This window comes from Panicum virgatum, chromosome 5N, assembly GCF_016808335.1.
Source record: "Panicum virgatum strain AP13 chromosome 5N, P.virgatum_v5, whole genome shotgun sequence".
NCBI classification, from domain to species: domain Eukaryota; kingdom Viridiplantae; phylum Streptophyta; class Magnoliopsida; order Poales; family Poaceae; genus Panicum; species Panicum virgatum.
Window position 1 is genome coordinate 47,477,301 of NC_053149.1, and position 15,992 is coordinate 47,493,292.

At 45.5% G+C, this 15,992-nt stretch overlaps 1 pseudogene; it reads left to right on the forward strand.

The window, feature by feature from the left end:
* Positions 1–294: 294 nt before the first annotated feature.
* LOC120672229 lies at positions 295–1,656 on the forward strand (annotated as a pseudogene).
* The last annotated feature ends 14,336 nt before the right edge of the window (positions 1,657–15,992 follow it).

Below are 15,992 nucleotides of genomic sequence, written 5' to 3' on the forward strand. Positions count from 1 at the left end.
CGTCGTCCAGCGCAAGCGCCGCCCTCCTCGGTTGACCCCTCGCCTCCCAGATTCGCCCTCCTCTGCTGGCAGCGAGGGCAGGTGGCTTAGCCCAGGCGCAGAGGCTCCTGACGGCCTCGTCCAGCGCGGGCGCCGCCCTCCTCGGCTGGCAGCGCCTGCCCCTCGCCTCCCAGATTCGGAGTGAGGTCCACTTCGTCCCCCTCCTTTCTCCCAGACCCAATCTGCCCGCAATGTTTTTGTGTTTATGCCAACTCGTGTGAGGTCCCCCGTGAAGTCGTGGAGTGCTCATGTATGTTTGCATTCGAACTAGCTTGCACTAATTGATTCATGCCTAGTACCCCTATATTGCTGTAACACTAATAAGCTCTGTGCCTTTGGTGCGGTTTAGTAGGTTGTGGGTTGCAGAGAAGCTGCTTTGGTGATCTCTTGGCTACATGATGCGCGGTACTAGGTCCGCAAGGATGGGAATTCGAGGTCAGGTAATTGAAACCATATTATTGCCCCCAAATATTTGTTTCATGTGCCTCGTTAAATAGGAATAATATGTAGGCATTATTAGTATTTGAAGTTCTCTTGAGTAAAATCTGGGTAGAGTGAAAGTAAGTAAAACACGGCATTGTATGCATTAGTTACCAAGACATCTGGCTTTTGCCAGTTCCAAGATAGTGTCCCGTTCTTGTTTTCCTTTTAGGCCACCCTTTTTTAGTGCATGTGCTCAAATATACATGGTAGGTTTATTGATAATTGGTTCTACAAATACAAAGGACATCAGTATACCTTCTCTAGAGTATTAGCTTTTTATTGTATACTCATTTGTATATTCATGTTTAATCTCTTGTAGTGTGATTTGGACTGATTATGTCCCCCTGAACTACATTTTTAGCTGCTCTAGCTAGTTGATAACAATGGAACTATTCCATCTTAGTTTTCCAAGATCAAGGGCTTTATAGGTTGATTAATCACTTGATGGGTTTGCAATATATTTCTTGCAAGTGTTAACAGATGTTTAATTTCTATTCTCGTACAAGGACCTACATTGACAAGAAGTGCCCATTCACTGGAACTGTTTCCATCAGAGGCAGGATTATTGCTGGAAACATGCCATAGTGCCAAGATGAACAGAACCATCATTGTTCGCAGGAACTACCTCCACTTCGTTAAGAAATATCAGTGGTAAGTGAACTGTTTGTGGTGCCTAGACTCTGTTCTCTTCCAAGTGAAATTTGATGTTTTTAAGAAATGATATAATTGTACACCTTGCAGGTACGAGAAGAGGCACTCCAACATTCCCTCTCTCATCTCCCCATGCTTCCGTGTCAAGGAAGGTGACCATGTCATCATTGGCCAGTGCAGGTAATACTTATGTGATCTCAGAACTTGGTAGATCACCTTTGATGACCATCTTGCTTGGTTTGTTTGAGCTTTATTAAGTGAGCTCTATTTTAGGGTTCCAACATTTACTGATGAAATACAACACCATTGCAATGTCTAGTTTTCCAGTCCACTCAATTGCTAAGGTAATATTGTTCATTGCTGAAGTGTTGTTTCTGAACAGTGAACAGGCCCCTATCCAAAACCGTGAAGTTCAATGTTGTGAAGGTCATCCCAGCTGGATCCATTGGTGGCAGCGGCGGGAAGGCCTTCACCGCGGCTTGAGCTTCAGACTATGTTCCATGAGTAGTCTATAGAATGTTGTCTTTTTGCTAAAAATTCCTGCTAGGCTGGTGTTTTCGACTATGGTTTGGTGATTGTTCGCTGTCTGAATGGAGTCTCGCCACTGGAACCTTATTCATATGAGGTTATATTTGGGCTGTAATTGCTTATTGTGCTTTGGGTTGAAACTTTTTGTTTTGGTAAATGGGTTGTGTATAAAGCTGAATTTGGTTAGCTAATAATAGATGTTGGGCTGAAATCAGGCCCACATTAAATTGGGTCCATTCAAAAATGGGCTAAGGCTGACTTCACCGGCCACGTCACCAATACTTCCACATCATTGCCATGTCAGCAATCACGTCATCGACGTCAATTACCATGTCATCAGCCACGTCATTGACATGGCAGTTAAATCCATGACCAATATTGTACTGTTTGTGATGTTTATTTTCTTCATAAAAAATGGGCTTGGGTTGGGCTTTGGGGGCCCAAGGACATTCTATGACGGTTTCGAAATGTCATGGATCAAGCAATTCATGACGAAAATTTAAGGAACGTCACGAGGTGTAATCTATGACGCTCAATACATGACGCTATTTGAGATCGTCATAAATACTGCTTTATGATGATATTTTAGTGATCTGTGATGAAATTTAATCGTCATGGATCAACAGATTTTTTGTAGTGTACAAACATCAGTCCCAGGAGGCTGATGACACATTTATTACATCAGATGGTACATCAATGTACAACTCTAAGCGGTAATGGGCAGTGAAGCGCCACTATAGCGAGGATTACAACTAAAACCCACACAACTACATTAACTACGAAGAGGGGGTCATCAGAGTCTTGCGCCATGCGGAACTCCCCGCGGGTGACCCTAACCACAGGCAAGGCTGGGTGCAGGACGAAAAACCCTACTCGACGTCTTCGGGAACGTAGTCTGAATCTTCCTCTGTTAAAATTAAGAATGTGGTGAGTACAAACGTACTCAGCAAGTCCAACCACACCCACGGAGGGAGTATAAATAGAATATAATGCACCGGGTAAATCAAGGATAAGGCTAGGGTTTAACTTGCGGAAAGCAATATTTTTATGCAGGGGTTCTTTTGAAAGAAAGCATTTCCAAAACCAGTTTTTCTTGTACCGAGTAACACGTAGTGTTGATCCACACAAGATTCAAGTTTTAAGCTGCTACCGGACTCCTCATCCGCAGTAGCACACGGCACAATTGCCGGACACTTTTCCAAAACAACTCATGCAACCCATCCATTCCCAGAAGAAACATTAGTTATGTGAGCATGCCATAACTCGCCCAATACTGTGGGCACGGCTATTCGAATATATTCTAAACTCTCCAGAGGTGTGCAACTTTACCCAAAAGCGGGGTACCACAGCTTGATCACCGTAGTATCAGTGCAGATTCCAACAAAGTCATTACCCACCTTAGCTAGACCTAACTAGCCATCACGGGATCCACCAAGGGGTCATTGACTTATCACAGAGGTCTTAACCGGGGCATAAGTCAAATAGAGCTAATCCCTTCTCCTTGATCACATGTTGCTCTTAGTTCTCCTGATGGCTATCAGACTAACTAGTGGGGTTTATGCTAAGCCGTTGCCCATTCAACGATCGAGTGGTTTGCACGATAGTGGAGTTAGGTGAGATGACACACCAACTCGGTATTTAGTTGTGACAAGATGGATATCTCCCTTCCTTGCTCTGCCACACAGGCACGAGCACACCAATCGACAAATCACACAGAAATGCCATCCATCCCGTCTAAACTCATCTTTCGAAATTCCACATTTCTCCCTTCCCACACACGCAAACATTTTCTTTATAAAACAAGTTGTATTATGTATAAAGTCTTAAGCGTTCTAGCAACGATTAACGTCCAAACACATTCAGACATTAATCTAGGTGGTCAAGGAATGGTTATAACAAATCAAGGGGTGGCTATCCAACCGTGTTTTCAGTAGGCAAAACATATGCAATTTTATAAAGCAGGCCAATAGGTTGTGTTTATAAAAACTGGGACAAAACATGCATCAAAGGGCGGGATTGAACTTGCCGTCTTCAAAGCCTTCCGGGAGGTCCTGGTCGAAGTACTGTCCTTCAGGCTCGGGGTCGCAGAACTGGTCCTCGTTCGCTTGCTCATAGTACTGCTCATCGATGGGCTCTCCCTCGTTCACACCGTGATCTATGATGCATACAAACAAACACACAATCAAGAAAAAGAAATAAAAGTTTTATCGCTGAGCTCGATTCGGAAATAATTAAGATATGGAGATATAAGTAATATTTTTGGACGGTTTCCTAATGGCATGGACAAAACTATGCTAGGAATGGCGCGGTAAAGTTTCAAATCGATCGGAGGTTGTTGGGCGCATAAAATGATAGGTCAGAGAGGGGTTTAGGGTTAAATAAGGATCCAGGGGCTCATTTGTAAATAGTTTTGGAATAGGGAAGGGCTTAGTTGTAATTTCTAGAAATATTTGGGGCATCCTAAAAGGTGTAGGGGCTTATTTAGTCTTAAGTTTATATGGTGGAAGGGTTTGCTTGTGAATATAATAAAGGGCAGGGATGCTTTTGCAAAAAAAGCCAAAGGGTAGAGGGGTTCTTTATCAAATAGAAGGAAGGGGAGAGGGTTAAAGGGCAAAATGCCCTCTTCTTCCTCCTCCCTCCATGGGAAACAGAGGAGGATGGGTACAGGGCGCCGGCAGCCTTGGGCCGACGGCCCTGGGGCTCGGCGGCGGCCATGTGGAGGGGGAAAAGGGAGAGGAGGCCATAGGGAACCTGCTCCCCACCTCGATTTGGGCCAGGGCGCAGCGAGGCGGCGGCGCCACTGAGGCTGGCGGGTGGCGGGCGGCGGCACTGTGGCAGTGGCGTTGTGGAGCGCGGCGGCGGCCAGGGAGTGGGGGAAAAGGGAGAGGAGGAGGAGGGGATCCCGGTGCGCCTCTTACCTCGGGCGGAGGTGAAGCGAGGAGGTGGCTCCGCGGTGGCCGGCGGGGTTCTGCGGCTAAGGCGGGCGGGCGGCGGCATTGGGAGCTCAGGAAGGGAGCGCGCGGTGACGAGAGCGGTGGAGGTGACCGGAGGCGGGGTGGAGGGCCCTTTTAAAGGCGTGGCAAGGCGGTGGGGTGGTAGCCGCGTCGGTGGCGGCCGGCGAGCGGCGCGGGGCGCCTTTAATGGCATTCGGCCGGTCGCTCATGTCGTGATGCGGTGTGCGGGCGGCGAGGACGACTGGACGGCTCAGGAGCACATGGGGAAAGGGCCGGTTGCTGTGCCTACCGTCGCGCTGTTCGTGAGCAGCGCGGCTCGGGCGGCGAGGCGGCGGCGTCGTGCTCGACAGCGGGCGGTGCGGCGAGTGCAGGTGACGGGACAGGTCAAGCAGCGACGAGATGCACAACGGGCATCCTGGCCACGCGGAGCGCGTGGGCACGGGCGTGCACGCGCGCAGGGCAGGCTCGGGAGCGTGCGCGTGGGCGGCGCCAAGCGGAGCAGCGAGCGCGTGCGCGCAGCGGCGGCTTGCGCGGTGAGGGCAGAGGGCGGCAGCGGCAGTGCGGATGCGTTCGGCGCGTCGCGCATGCGCGGGGGTGTGCGCATGGGCCGCAGGCCCGTGGGGTCGGCCGGGAGCGTAGGCGTGCGGGGCAGGGAGCTTGGGCGTGTGGGGCAGAGAGCGGCCGGGGTGAGGCGGTGGCCGGCGTGCAGAGGTGAGGGAGAAGGAAAGGAGAGAGAAGGAAGGGAGGAGGAAAAAGAAAATGGAAAAAGGAAAAGAAAAATAAGAAATGGAGAAAAAGAAAAAGAAAAAGGGGGGAGAGAGAGCGAAAGCGAGTGCACACCGGCGATAATCACGGCGGCTGCTGCGGCCCGGTTGGCCACGCGCGCCGCGACGTCCGGTCAGAAGGTGCACGCGGAGCGAGGGGAAAAAGGGAGATGGGACAGCGGTCGGATTTGGGTGTCGGTTCAGGGAAAGGTTTCGGGGAAAAAGGGCTCAGGGGTTTAGGAAGGTTTGAGCTCAACGATGAAAAATAATTTTGAAAATTATTTAGCGAGTGATTTGTTTGGTAAATTTTCTGGGATGTCACATCATGGGAGGACCTCAAGAAAGTCTTCATCCACAGCTTCCAAGGATCCTTGCATTATGTGGCTACTCGCCATGCTTTTGCAATGTGCAAACAAGAGCCAGGCGAGACCCTGAGGTCGTACGTGAAGCGCTTCTTCGACACAAGAGCTACCATCGTCAATGTCTCTGACGAGGATGTCATCAACTACTTCCACAATAGCATCACCATGCAATCTCTTAACCGCGACTTCGGACGAAATCATCCCGACTTAGTGGTAAAACTACGCGACAAGATGTAGCGATGGGCGGACGAAGAAGAAAAGAGTGCAGCCGCTTCCCATGCCACAACAATGACAACAATGGGAAGTGCGACAATGATCATGGTGGCAACAGCAACAGCCAGCGGGACCCTATGCGCAAGCAAAAGCCAGACAATGTCGTCAGGGCTATCAACCGCAGCCAACATGGGAAGAAGTCAGGCAAGCCACATGATTAGTTCGACAAGATCCTGCACAACAAAAGGTGCCCGATTCACCCGTAGAGCGACCACTCGATGTTCGAGTGCACACTCATCTGGAAGTCTCTCAATGCACCACTGCCTGAAGCGCCCAAGAAGAAACCAAACAAGGAAGATAAGGATGATGACAAGAAGGACCCAGACGGATTCCAACAAACCACCAATGTAGTGAACGTCATCTTTGGGGGAGATCCAAGCTTCTACAAGCGTGCACAGAAACTACTACTACGTAAGATCCTCTCCGTGGAGCCTACAATTCAGAGACCATTAAAATACAGCGAGGTCCCGATCTCCTTCTCCAGGGAGGATCAATGGACCAGCTTCTCCGAGCCAGGAATATTCCCGCTCGTACTCGATCCTGTCGTACAAGGCTCAAAACTTACTTGAGTACTCAACGACGGAGGAAGTGGGCTCAATTTGATCTTCGCGAGTACTTTAAGGAAGATGGGCCTCAATTACATGAGTCTACTTACCCCAAACAAGACACCCTTCTACGGCATTGTTCCGGGAAACTCCTCTACGCCAATTGGTTCAGTAACTCTTCCTGTCTCCTTTGGTACAGAGCAGAATTTCCAGAGAGAACACATCAAGTTTGAAGTAGCCGACTTCGAGTCATCCTACCACGCCATCTTGGGAAGACCAGCATTGGCCAAATTCATGGCCGTATCTCATTACGTCTACTTACTCCTCAAGATGACTGGCAACACAGGGGTCCTCTCTCTGCGAGGAGATCTGCTCAAGTCCTTTGAATGCGACAAGGAAGCAATAGATCATGCTTCCAACATTCGTGTTCCAAGCTCTGTGAGTGAAATACTTGCAGCTGCCAAGGAGCTGTCTCTGACCAAGGACTCGATCCCCTCCAAGAAGCCAAGCCAGTCCTCGGTCAAACCGACCAGCGATGTAGGCACAAAAACCATACAACTATAAGAAGGAGATGAGTCCAAGACTGCTATCATTGGCACAGGGCTAGGTGACAAATAGGAACTCAAGCTCGTCAACTTCCTTAGGGCCAATCGAGACGTATTCGCATGGAAACCAGCAGATATGCTAGGGGTGCCCAAGGTTTTAATCGAGCATGCATGCACTGAAAGTCGACCCTAAAGCCACACCAAAGAAGCAGCGGCTACAACGATTCTCCCCAGAAAGAGTTCGCAAAACTACTCGCAGCAGGGTTCATCAAGGAGGTTTACCATCCAGAGTGGTTGGCCAACCCTGTACTCGTCAAGAAGAAGAAGAACAATGAGTGGAGGATGTGCGTTGACTACATGGATCTTAACAAACACTGCCCAAAGGACCGTTTTAGGCTACAGCGCATTGATCAAGTAATCGACTCAACAGCAGGATGCATCCTCCTCTCCTTCCTCGACTGCTCTTCTGGTTACCACCAGATTGCCCTCAAAGAGGAAGACCAGATCAAGATGGCGTTCATCACCCCTTACGGGGCATACGCCTACAAGACCATGTCTTTTGGGTTGAAAAACACAGGAGCTACCTACCAGTGGGCGATACAGTTGTGTTTTGTTGACTAGCTACATCGCAATGTTGAAGCTTACATTGGTGAGGTTGTCATCAAAACCAAGACCCAGGATCAGTTCATTTCTGATTTGGAAGAAACCTTCAACAGCCTCCGTAAGTTCCACTGAAAACTCAACCGAACCAAGTGTGTCTTCGGCGTGCTCTCTAGAAAACTACTCGGTTTCATCATTAGTCACCGAGGAATTGAGGCCAACCCAGAGAAGATCAATGCCATCATGGCCATGAGCGCACCGGCTACAATCAAGGACGTCCAAAAGCTCACAGACTACACGGCAGCCTTAAACAGATTCTTGTCTAGACTTGGAGAACGGGGTTTACCCTTCTTCAAGCTCCTAAAACAACGAGATAAATTCCAGTGGACCCCAGAGGTGGTGGAAGAACTTGAAAATCTCAAGCAGCATCTTGGCCTGTGGCTTTCCGAGTTATATTAAGGCCGGAACGAGAGTTAGAGTTGGAGTTACTATTTTTTTCAAGGGTGTCCTTTTGGGAACAAAGTCTTATCATGTAACTCAGGAACTCATGGTAGTGTTGTCTCTTAAACTAGGATCTCAAGATTGAACTATTGCCCTGATCAGACAGCGGATTATTCATATGTTGTCAGAGTTTATACTATGTAGCCAATGGATCAATCATTATTCGAAGCTAGATTTTTTTATTGTCCCTAGCTACTATATCCATTGGATGACCCGTAGATAGTTCAATCCTGATAGACCTAATATAACATAGAATTATTCTATAAAATGTTGAATAATAAGACACCAAAGACGATAGTAGACGTTTGGACACCTAAAAGAAATTAGGCACTCGTATCTTAAGAGGAGAAGAGGGTAAATTAGGTAACTTAAAACCTTAACCTAAATCTCCAACTAATTTGCACAATATTTAAACTAAAACATGCTATCTAAATGTGCAAGTGTGCAACTAGGGTTCATCTAGTGTGAAACCCTCATCCTAAAAGAGTTTTGCAACCTACAGCCAATCCTAGCAAGATACAACACTAAAAAATGTAAAGGCACACAAGTTGCAAGTAATAAATGCTGAAACATAAAGAGGTGATAAGAGGAAACAAACTCTCGACATGAAGATTTATCCCGTGGTATCGGCAGGCACTAAGCCACCTCTAGTCCATGTTGTTAAAGCACTCTATCAAGAGTCTTACTTTTCGGCCACCAAATCTCTTCTGGTACTCTTCTTGACTCGCCACCAAAGCTTGCCAAGTCATTGCGGTCACCTTGGCCCCACTATCCACTAAGGAGCTTCTCCACGAAAGATGGGGATCTCGAAAGCATCTAGGCCCCTAATTCGTGTTTTGGTAATTAATGACAACAATTTGTGGATTAACAATTTCATTTGAGATAATGAGCATAGGTTGATCCACGGATGAAAGGGATGTGATTGTGATCATATGATGTTTTGGAGATGATATGCAAAGCTTGGGCTCAAGGCAAAGGTATATAATAGGGCTTTTGCATTTTACCGGTCACAAGGAGATTAGTGGATGAAAAGTGACCGGGTTTGTTGGATAGATAGCCGTACTATCAAGAGGGGTCATGTACTCATGCTTGATGGGTCTTTATTGCCATTTTGCTCAAAATGTCTAGATGCATGCATGAGGGCTAACGACATTTTGAAAAGATTTGAGAAAGCATTCAAAACTTGTGCTGACTGCCTAAGGGCGGACAGTCCGGCCTAGAGGGGCGGACAGTCCGCCATACAGTTTGAAAAATGTACCAGAGAGGTTTTGGTCTCGGCGGGCTTGATTTTTATAGGGCAGACGGTCCGGCCCAGGCGGGCGGACGGTCCGTCCTTCTAACTAAAATTGTACCAGAGACATGTTTCGTCTCTAGTGGAAAAGAAAGGTCAACGGCGGACGGTCCGCCCCAAGGGCGCGGATGGTCCGCCGGTCATTTAGAGATTTGTACCAGAGACGTTGCATTTCTAGTTGGACTTCAAGGATGAACGGCGGACGGTCTGCCCCTGGGGCGCGGACGGTCCGCCGGTCTTTTTCAAATTGTACCAGAGACATTTGTCGCCTCTAGTGGTCCAGAACTTTGAACCGCGGACGGTCCGCCAGGGCTTCAACGGCTAGTTCTGATACACAATCATTGCACTCTGACTCACTGGTTTATAAGGGCGGACAGTCCGGTTTTTGAACCGCGAACGGTCCACGATTTCGCAGAAAAGAGTGTAACGGCTAGTTTTTGAGGGGATGTCTATATATACCCAATGCCCGGCCATTGCGAGGCTCTCTTGGCCATTTGGAATACTTTCTTGATACATTTGAGCTGAGCCATCCCTCTCTCACACACACTTGCTTATAGATTGCATTTTTGAGAGTGTGAGAGCATCCTAGTGCTTTGCATCAAGTGTTTGAGCTTTGTGGCACTTAGGAATCTTCAAGCAAGCATCATCGACTTGTTACTCTTGGGAGTTGCCGCTCCCTAGACAGCTTGGAGAAGTGGATTTCATGGAGCACCTCCAAGGAGATTGTTGAGGTGCCCCGATTTCGGTTGTGAGAGGTCTTGTGCTCACCTCACCGGAGTGGTGAAGAGCAACTCTAGTGGAATCGAGGTGTGGAGCGGTTCTTTGATTCAAGCCGGCTCAAGATCAAGAGAGTTCTTGATAGAGGAGCGGTTGATTCTTGGAATCCACCTTTACGTGGATTAGGGGTGACCGGCGAGTCATCGACATCACGGGATAAAATCTTGTGTCAAGCTCGGTTACTTCTCTTGCTTATTTCAATTCTTGCTTTTACTTTGAGAAATTTACTTTACTAGAGCTTGAATTGTATCTTGTCACCCTAGGTTGCAAACCCAAACTAGAGATAGTAGTAGCACGACATAGGGCTTTCTTTTGTTACTAATTAAATTTCTCTAGTGTTGGTGTTTTTAGTGTTCTTGATCCTACAAGTGGTACCAGAGCTAAGTACTCCTTAAATTGCGGATTTAACCATCTTAGAGGAGAACAATGACTAGTGATAATGGTATTCATGTTGGGAAGCCACTTTTCTTTGATGGGAATAATTATGATTATTGGAAGACTAGAATGTCGTCTCATCTCAAGGCTATGAGTAGAAAGTTGTGGAGAGTTGTCAATGATGGATATGTCATTTTGGACACAAAGAATTTGACCCCCCCTAGATGAGGAAAATGAAGTATTAAATGATCAAGGGGTAAATGTGCTATTTAGTGCTATTGATGTAAGTGAGTTCAATAAAGTCAAGAGCCTCACAAATGCAAATGATATATGGAAGAATCTCATAGAAATTCATGAGGGCACATCAAGTATGAAGGAGGCTAAGTTATATGTGCTCAAGGGGAAATTTAGTGAATTTGCCATGAAGAAGGATGAGAGTGTAACCGAGATGTTCAACCGGCTAAATGATATTGTGAATGAGCTCAAGGGTCTTGGATTTGAAGTGCCAGATGCGGATTTTCATCACAAGTTTCTTAGAAGTCTTCTGGAAAGATATGACACCATTGTGACCTTGCTTGTGAGGTCAAATGTGAAGACCACTACTCCCACATAAATATTGGGAGAAGTGCTTACTCATGACATGTTCAAGAAATCTCAAGATGAAGCTCATGGTGGAGAAATTGATGATAAGAAAAAAAGTGTGGATTTCAAGGCTCAAGATGGAAAAAATGAAGAAGAAAGTGGTTGCCAAGAAGAAGAATCGGATGAGAAGATGGCTCTCTTTGTCAAGAGGTTCAATAGAATGATGACAAGAAAAACTTTGGCAAGAGAGGACAATCATCAAGGAAAAATTCTTTTGTTGACAAGACTTGCTTCCAATGTGGTGAAGTAGGTCATATCATCATAAATTATCCAAAAAAGAACAAGAAATATAAGAAAAATAATGAGAAGAAAAAGAAGAAGTTCATCAAGAAGAAGAAAAATGGTCAAGCCTACTTTGTTGAGTGGGATTCTGATGCAAGCTCCAATGATGATGATGATGACAAGCCATCCAAGGGAGTTGCCAGGATCACCATCAAGGAGGATCCATCACTCTTCTCCACACCACATTGTCTTATGGCAAAGGGTGGTGCAAAGGTATCACAAGATGATGAACTTGAAGAATTTTCATATGATGATCTTGTAGACATGCTCAACAATGCCGGTGAACTTGTGATCAAGGAAAAGGCAAAGTTGAAGGACTTGGAGTTGAAATATGGTTCACTCCAAACTTCCTATGAGGATCTAAAGACCTCTCATGAGAATCTTAAAGAAACTCATGAGAACCTTAAGGAAGCTCACAACACCTTGCTTGATCACAAGCACAAGGCTAAGTTGAGCATGGGGGCTAGTAGTGAAACTTGCAAATCATGTTATATATCTAGTTCTACTAACCCCTCATGTAGCACAAGTGATAAATCTTCTTGTGATGAGTCACTTGTCTTGGAAAATGAAAAATTAAAGAAGGAGGTGATTTGTTTGACCAATGATTTGAGCAAGTGCTATGATAGTAGAGCAAATTCAACCATTGTTGGTCAAGCCAAAAGTTCACCTTGAATAGGCAAGGTCTTGGATATAAATCCAAAGAAAAGCAAGAAGGCCTTTTATGAAACCAAGACCGTATTTGTGAAGAAAGATGGATGGGAAAAGTGCAAAAAGATGGGCCATAATGAGAAGAATTGCACCAACAACAAAGCCGTATCCTTTGATTCTAGCTATGTTCTCATGAAAGATTCCAATGGTTGTGTTAGTGCAAAATATGTTGGGTTACCTATATATGGTGCTAAAAAGAATGCCATTTGGGTGCCTAAAACCTTGGTCACTAACATCCAAGGACCCAAGAAAATTTGGGTACCTAAAAGAGTTACTTCTCTTTTGTAGGTGAATTACAAGACCGGAGGAAGACATTGGGTACTTGATAGTGGTTGAACTCAACACATGACCGGAGATCAAATGATGTTTTCCTCTCTTGATAATAATGTGGTTGGCTATAGTGACATCATCTTTGGTGACAATAGTCGAGGCAAGGTCAAAGGAGTTGGTACAATTCCTATCTCAAGTGATCATTCTCTCTCAAAAGTTTTGCTAGTTGATTCTCTCAAGTTCAATCTCTTGTCGGTCACTCAACTTTGTGATTTTGGTTATAAGTGTAGCTTCACTAAAGATGATATTGTAGTGACTAGTTTGGATGGAAATGATCATATATTCACAGGATTTAGATATGAGGATGTATATCTTGTGGATTTTGCTACTAGAGAGGCAAATTTGACTACTTGCTTGTTCTCTCAATCATCTTTGGGTTGGTTGTGGCATAGAAGACTTGGTCATGTTGGCATGAAACAACTCAACCGACTCTTAAAGCATGATTTAATAGTTGGCTTGAAGAATGTGAAATTTGAAAAAGATAAGTTGTGTAGTGCATGTCAAGCCGGAAAGCAAGTTGCAAATTCTCATCCCACTAAGAGTGTTATGTCAACCGAGAGACCTTTGGAATTGTTGCATATGGATTTATTTGGTCCTACAACATATAGAAGCATTGGAGGAAATTGCTATTGTCTTGTGGTTGTGGATGATTATTCAAGATATACATGGGTCTTCTTTCTTCATGACAAGGCCGATACATATGATATATTCAAGAAATTCATAACAAGGGCTGAGAATGAGTTTGAGCTCAAGGTGAAGAAAGTCAGGAGTGACAATGGAAGTGAATTTAGAAACACAAGAGTTGAGGAATAGTATGATGAAAAAGGAATCAAGCATGAATTCTCAACCAGGTACACTCTGGAGCAAAATGGTCTTGTTAAAGGAAGAATAGAACCTTGATTGATATGGCAAGATCAACGCTCTCCGAATACAATATTTCGGATAATTTTTGGGCCGAAGCAATCAACACGGCTTGTCAAGTTTCTAATAGAGTATTTGGTTGGAAGGAAGCCAAATATCTCGTATTTTAGAGTATTTGTTTGCAAATGCTATATTCTCAAGAAGGGAACTCGGTTATCAAAGTTCCAAAGCAAATGTGATGAGGGTTTTCTTCTTGGGTATTCATCTTGTAGCAAGGCTTATCGGGTCTACACCAAAACTCATGGCATTATTGAAGAAGTGTATGATGTGGAGTTTGATGAAACCAATGGGTCTCATTATGAACAAGAAAATCTTGATGATATGAGAAGTGATGGCTTGAGAAATGCAATGAAAACTATGTCAATTGGTGATGTTAGACCAAGAGAAGAAGATGAAGATGATAATGGTCCTTCTATCTCTGTTAGAGTAAATCCTTCAACTTCTATCTCAAATGATCAAGCACAACCAATTGCACAAGATTCAAGCAACGATGATGCTCAAGTGCAAGATCAAGTGGGTTCATCTAGTTCACCTTCTACATCAACTCAAGAGCCCATTGTTCCTCGAAGGATTCATCATATTCTTGCAAAGGATCACCCCGTGGATCAAATTATGGGTGATATTAGTAAGGGTGTCCAAACTCGATCTCGTATTGCTTCATTTTGTGAACACTATTCTTTTGTATCTTTTCTTGAACCTAACCATGTAGATGAAGCTTTGAGAAATCCGGATTGTGTGAATGTTATGCATGAAGAATTGAATAATTTCACCTGGAATCAAGTTTGGGATTTAGTGGAAAGGCCCAAGAATTACAATGTCATTGGTACTAAATGGGTCTTTAGAAACAAGCAAAATGAAGATGGAATAGTTGTGAGAAACTTTCACCTGGAATCAAGTTTGGGATTTAGTGGAAAGGCCCAAGAATTACAATGTCATTGATACTAAATGGGCCTTTAGAAACAAGCAAATTGAAGATGGAATAGTTGTGATAAACTGTTGACATTTCTTAGCGCAATCACTAGGAATGGTTAATCCTTAGCAACAGCGCCAGAAATGCCTGTTGGCAGTCCTTAGTGCAATCACTAGAAATGAGGGCACTGAACCCATCCTAGCAACTGCACCCAAGGGGTGCCACTCTCGTGGTATAATCAATACGATTACAGACGGATCCGCAAGCGCACGGATGTACCGTTGTAGCATTTCACCCGGAGAGTAAGGGTATCGTCATTTATTTGTGTCCCAAAGGACGGCAGTGGCAAAGGTATTGTACTTAACATTAACTACGACATTGTGCCTCAAACAATAGGCAATGCTCTAACAGGGGTAAGTCCAAGTAAAGAATAAGCAAGGGTAATGTGACACAGCACACATCCACACTCCAAGAGGAAGGAATAAAGGAGAGAAACTATAAAATAAAGAACTACTCTATCCTACGTCAAGTCAGCTGGAGCTTAGGCTAGGTTAGGTGTCCTAGTACTTCTATCCAAAGCTGGGGTCATGTTAGATCATGGTTAGGACTGCGGGTGCCAGGAAAATGGGATAGCGGGGAGCAGGTCCCGCACCGGAGTACATCCAGTCTCGTTACCTCTTTGCATGAACTCCTACACCGAACCCGAACGTCGGGGAGTACGCTAAACGCAACACCGTTGTTACGCCGGACGGACAGGGCTGTCACCACCTGCCGTCTACCCCAGTCACACCGTGGAGCATGGTCATATTCGAAGGATCCCGCATACCCAAGCACCACGCTCGTGTATGAAGTCACTACTCTAGTGCCCCCAGGTCTCCCACCCTTCGGATGGACGAGTAAAACACTAGAGCAAGCCCAAAAGCACAACGAACCTCTATCCATACCTGGATCATCTGGCCTAACCAAGACCATAGCATAACTAATGAACGATCTAAGCATGGATTGATAAACTATCAAGATAGTAAAGCAACCATGGCAAAACTCTATATTATGAATAGAAGTCAGACAAGTCGGATACAAAGCCATACTAGGAGCCGAGGATTGCTCAATGACCCCGAGGACGACTTGCTCGCTAAAGAGAACTAGCCTAGCTCCACTACCTAGCTAAGAGAGCCTTCTTGGAGAGAATGGAATGAAGTGTGTGTGTGTGTGAGGGGTGAGAAGGGGCCCTATTTATACTAGTGGAGGTCGGCTCCCACCAAATGCACGTATGGAAGGTAATCAGGAGACTTGGGGCCGACTCCTCCACGAAATGCACCTGGACGGGAGGCCGGCCAGGTTCGGCCGACCTAGGGGGTCGGCCGGTGTAACACCCGGTTTATAAAAGAACATAAACCGAGCAATCATATACGTGCTAGGATCAAGTCACACGTATATACAACAGAATGAACAGTATATCACAGCACATATCTCGTAAAAGATATAATAAAGCGAATACGAATGTTATTCAT